The 5,415-nt window shown below is 49.2% G+C and overlaps 1 pseudogene across 1 annotated transcript; it reads left to right on the plus strand.

Annotated features, from left to right (window-relative positions):
* Positions 1 to 1,451: 1,451 nt before the first annotated feature.
* LOC144768191 (ammonium transporter Rh type B pseudogene) lies at positions 1,452 to 3,698 on the plus strand (annotated as a pseudogene). The gene has a single exon (XR_013598496.1). The product of XR_013598496.1 is annotated as an ammonium transporter Rh type B pseudogene (transcript).
* The last annotated feature ends 1,717 nt before the right edge of the window (positions 3,699 to 5,415 follow it).

The raw sequence follows: 5,415 nt of genomic DNA on the forward strand, positions 1-5,415 counted from the left end.
TAGGGCTGTGTCATTTCTGTGACCTCATAGTAAAAAGACCTAGTTGAACTTAAAAGGAACCTCAGCACTGCTTGAAACAGCTATATCAGGTCTCACATATTTGCTAGAAGGGAATCAACATCGAGAATCAAAAATCATTCTCCTGATGAAGATCCTTAAACCTTTTTCACTTGAGAGAAACTTGCAACATTTTCTAAAGTGGTGATAGTTTTATAGGAAACAGGCTGGTGCTCTAATATTACAATTTTGGGATTATTGACAATCGTTGTGTTTCTTCTACACTTTTGAGCCCTAATTATCATAATCTTTGTATTTGTCTCCCACAGAGGGTCAGCTGCACAAAGCCGCTAGCAGTCACAACCGCATAATGAGTTAAAGAACCTTCCATGTTGGCAATGCAAATACAAGGACAGCGGTCAGCTGTGGCTTGCAGGTCTCTCCGTCCCTGTTTGGTAGCCAATAACATGGGGTTAATACAGTGATGTAAATAATTAATATTCACTAGCATGTTGTTGTGCGGAATTTCGCGACTGGAGATTTTGTGACGCAGACTACTGGTGCATAGGTAATATCACAAAGTCAAGGTGCAAAGAGTGAGCGCCCAACTTGTGACCACTTTTTGCGACTGAACGCTTCTTAAATCCGGTCCTTACTTTGGACTGACGAGTACATTTTATATTGCGATCTGGTGTGCACGAGAAGTGAAAGTACTAACTCATTCTTTAGTGTATAAATCAGACAGGTTGCCTGAGATGTGACTGGCAGCGCCCCAGCCCCGCATTTCTTTCACAGGTACTGGGTGGCAGCTATAGGCCTCAGTTAAACACAGGTGCGCAATCCAGGCTTTTTCCACAGCCTTCCTCCAGTTTTTTTTGTGTAGTTTTATATAGCGCGAACTCGACCAGAAGGTATTGGAGCGCTTTACATGAGCACGGGTTACATTACACAAGGACACTTTCATTTTCGGTAGGCAGTGATTTGCTAAAAATCACAGGCTTTTAAGCCGACGCCGAGACTGGAACTTGGTGTTCCAGCGCCAAAGTCGGCAGCTCTGGCCGTTACGCCACATCCTCTCGCTTGAGAGTTTTTCCACGACCCCTAGATTTTAGATCACCTCTGCCCCCGCCTAACAACGCCTCAGGCCCATCATTTGCATATATACTGCGGGCAGTGGCAGGGAAGTTGTAGCTTTCCATTGCTCTGACGGGTGGAGGAGTGCCTCGGCTCACCAGTCTATCGCATCGCCCGGGTCGGAGCATGTTTCCTCTCTAACGAGGGCAATAAAAGGTAATATGTAACCCTCCTCGCAGGTGTCTGCGGTCAGAGTTCACGCTCATTGATGAGGCCTGATAATTGCAGCAATTACACGGCTCGCCTGCAGCCAATGGCGGGGCGGCCCAGGCTTTGGAACGCGGTATAAATTGCGGCGCCCGACGGCGTCTCGCGCTCTTGCGTCTCCGTCTCGCGCCGCGGAGCGTGAGTCTTCCGCTTCCGTCAGGATGTCCAAGGTGTTCTCCACCAACCTGCGGTGCCGCCTGCCCGCCCTGCTGCTGCTGCTGCAGGGGGGGCTGCTGGCGATGTTCATTGTGTTTGTGGTCTACGATGAGCACGCCGATGCCACTGCCCGGACCAACGCCACCAGACCGATGGACAACAGCCTGTACGCCGTCTTCCCGCTCTTCAAGGACATCCACGCCATGCTGTTCGTGGGCCTGGGCCTCCTGCTGGCCTTCATGAAACTTTACGGCTTCAGCGCCATGGCCTTCAACTTCCTGGTGGGCAACTTCGGCATCCAGTGGGCGCTGCTGGTCCAAGGGTTTTACCACCACTACTGGGACGGGAAGATCCACCTGGGAATGGAGAACGTCCTCAATGCTGAGTTTGCGTCAGTCGTGGTCTTGATCTCCGCCGGGGCGGTGCTGGGCAAAACCAGCCCTGTCCAGCTGCTTCTGATGGCTATCCTCGAGATCCCACTGTTTGTGGTCAACGAGTGGCTCCTTACCACGTATCTCAAGGTGGTGGACGTGAGCGGGACCATCGCCATCCATGTCTTTGCTTGTTACTTTGGACTTGGCGTCACTCAGATCCTCTACAGGCCGCGCCTCAAGAGTGGGCACCCCAAGGAGGCCACCACTTCCTTGTCTGATCTCCTCTCGCTCTTGGGAACCTTCTTTCTCTGGATTTACTGGCCAAGCTTCAATGCGGTGCTCGCGCGCCCTGGAGATGCTCAGCACCGGGCAGTCCTCAACACCTTTATCGCCTTGAGCTCCTGCACCCTGACCACCTTTGCCTTGTCAAGCTTGATGGACAAGAAGGGGAAGCTTGACTTGGTCCACGTGCAGAACGCCACTCTGGCTGGAGGGGTGGCTGTGGGCGCCGCGGCAGACCTGATGATTACGCCAGCGGGGGCCTTTGGACTGGGTTGCCTGGGGGCCATGGTCTGTGTCTTTGGTTTTCGCTACCTGACTCCCTTTCTGTCCCAGAAGCTCCACTTGCAGGATCAGTGCGGAATTCACAACCTACATGGCCTTCCGGGCATCGTGGGCACTGTGGGGAGCATTGTGGCCATACTATGCTCTTCAGAGGCAAGTTATGGACCCAGCCTCTACGAGATCTTCCCAGACAGGGCAGCAGAGCATGCTATACCGGCAATGACCCCAACCGTGGTAGCAGAGACTGGACGCAGTCCCACCGACCAGGCCCTCTACCAAGCTGCAGGATTTGGGGTAACATTTGCAATCTCCCTAGTTGGTGGCTACATCACTGGGCTGCTGCTGAAGATGTCCTTCCTCGGCCAGCCACCCGATGAATTCTGCTTCGACGACAAACCCTACTTCAAGGTTCCAGAGTCCAAGGAGGTTATGTGGTACCCGGGAGTAGACGAGAAGGGGGAGGCCGGCCTACCACTGAAGGATATATGAATGTGCTCGAGTGACACAATGGCCACTGGTGGAACCAATGGCCACTGGTGGAACTTCCTGTCAATCTTAAACCACAGCGCGTCAAGGGAGCCAGTCGGCTTGTGCTTGACTCTAGAACTTTGCACTGTATAGGAAGTGAGTGGTGCATGCAACCTAGTGGACCTGCAACATATGTCTGCAACATTCTCTCTCCATCATGGGAGTTTTGCATGCATTGACGTTCTAACACAGGACTAATGTTCACGGGGATAAGCGCTGTGCTTTAAGTGGGCAGGTACTGAATATCTGCAGCGCCCTGATTTTAAAGGGAGCGTGTCTGCACTTTTCAGCAGAGGTCTAATGGAAGAGTACCAGCACTTCTCAGCAGCAAACAGGCATCCTGGGATAGTCAGTGCTTCTATAAGAGATAGGAGCGATCTGTCCAGCTGCCAGCTTGTTTCAGACGCACTGTATGAGGGGAAGCCTCAGCTTCTAAGTCCTAAACTGGCCGTGCCTTAAAGACTATCTCGGTTGGCATTAGGTGCTATGTGAATGCAGTCACTGGTTCCGTGCTACTTTTAAACAGTGACATTTTGCTGATTACTGGTTCACAGAACTATAAACAGCCAATCACAGGTTGTTTCACACACTCTCCGGAGCGGTAACCTGGTCCTAGGATGTTTCAGGAATAAATGGTGTGTATTGCTATTATATTTTTCCGACAGCGCCCTGGCAATCTGTCAGCACTTGTTTGCAAACAGACGTGTATAAAATGCAGAATAAATATCTAACTACAAAGAGCCTTGCACTGAAAACTTTGACGTGCCTGAATGCAATTTACACATTTGAATGTTAAAGCGTGTGTGGGCAAATAACATTTTCCTAAAAAGAAGTGACCCCTAATCGGTGACATATTAACCTCTTGTCTCCAAATACTCCACTCATGAAAGCTGCTGAGGTTCCTGATTAATTCTTCAAGCCCTTCATCGCGAGCCCCCTCACCCCACGTCTTTCTCTCAAAGTACATTTCCCCTTGGGGTGTCTACAAGAAACAAATGGAAAGAAAGCTCAGTGGGCTTGCGTGCCTGCAGCAAGGTCTTTTGTGCAATAGGTGGCTTAAAGTTCAGAGGCCCGGATACTCCGTTTTTCACTTTTCGAAGTTGATAAAAACAGCACGACTACATTGGGTTATAATAACATATGTTACTGGCACTTTATAGCGCAGATAGTGAGTTTTATACAGTTCTTAAGTCTTAATCTACGTTTTGAAGCACTGTAAATAATATATTGAACTATTGACTAAATTTACCGCCCTTGGAAGGATTAAATGCTGGATCTTCAATGCCGAGTTGTAAGCGTACCTAGAAGTCTTGAATCACCTTATAAAGGCCCACCATAAAAAAATTTGACAAGCAATTCTGTAGTCAGAGCTCTTTAGGGCTAAGAAAATGATGTCACTAGCCACCTGGATTGCATTATAACAGATGACGAGTAACATGGCGATGAGTGACGTCATGAAAGCAGATTGGCACAGTCTGCCGTCTCTCAGTAGAGTTCAATGAAATGTGTCGCTCCCATGGCTTCCACCATCCTACCACCTCCCAGAGACTGCAAGTAGGAGAGAGGCAATCTTGACCCTCAGCAGCCATCTAGTGTTTGACAGTTCTGGACTCTCAGCCCTTGTTCTACAATAGGCTGAGAGGCGGAGCTGCTGGTGAGAGAGGCAGCTGTTTGCCCTCAGCACCGTGGGCAGGGTCTGACTGCAAATGCCATTGCACCCAAAGCCAAATTTACATTATTTTGATACATGGCAGCGCAGCAAGCCTTTCTGCTGCGCTGCTGTGCATCAAAATAAAAGGGTAGGAATGTGCTATCTCTAAAAGATATGGCGCATTCCTGTTCTCCCCTGAGCCGGCGCACAAACAGCAGCTGTGCGTCAGCACAGGCACCCTTGCACCATTTTGCAGCAGTGCCGGTGCTGAAGGAATGATTGTTTTTGTGCAGGTAGGGACACTTTCCTGCACAAAAACAATAATTGAAGACATTCTCCTCTTTCTGTGTGTGCATAGAAAGAGGAAAAAACGAAAAGAAATAAAAGTATTTCTCCTCATTGCGCCTCCTTACGCTGGGGGAGGCATAGGATTCTGATACATTCCTAGGTTTACAAAATGTTGCAAATCTGGAAATGCGTCAAGTTCCATGGATGTTACGTGGGAACACGCACAGCAACACCTATGGAACGCCCCTTTCACGCACAGTTATGGGTGAAAGGGAAACATATTCACAGGGCCATGAAAAGTCACGCAGGGTGACTCTATATGGCCTTGTAAATATGGGCAAGCCCATTGCTCTGCAGGTGTGTCAATAAAAGTGACAGCACCGGCTGCGCAATGGGCTTCTAAATAAGCTTGTGATTTAAAACGGCCACAATACACGAAACAAAGGTCTTGATATGTCTACAAAAACACACATTTCAAAAGATTCAGTTAACTTTACTGGTAAATGCTTGCATTTG

The sequence above is a fragment of the Lissotriton helveticus genome, chromosome 7 (assembly GCF_964261635.1).
Source record: "Lissotriton helveticus chromosome 7, aLisHel1.1, whole genome shotgun sequence".
NCBI classification, from domain to species: domain Eukaryota; kingdom Metazoa; phylum Chordata; class Amphibia; order Caudata; family Salamandridae; genus Lissotriton; species Lissotriton helveticus.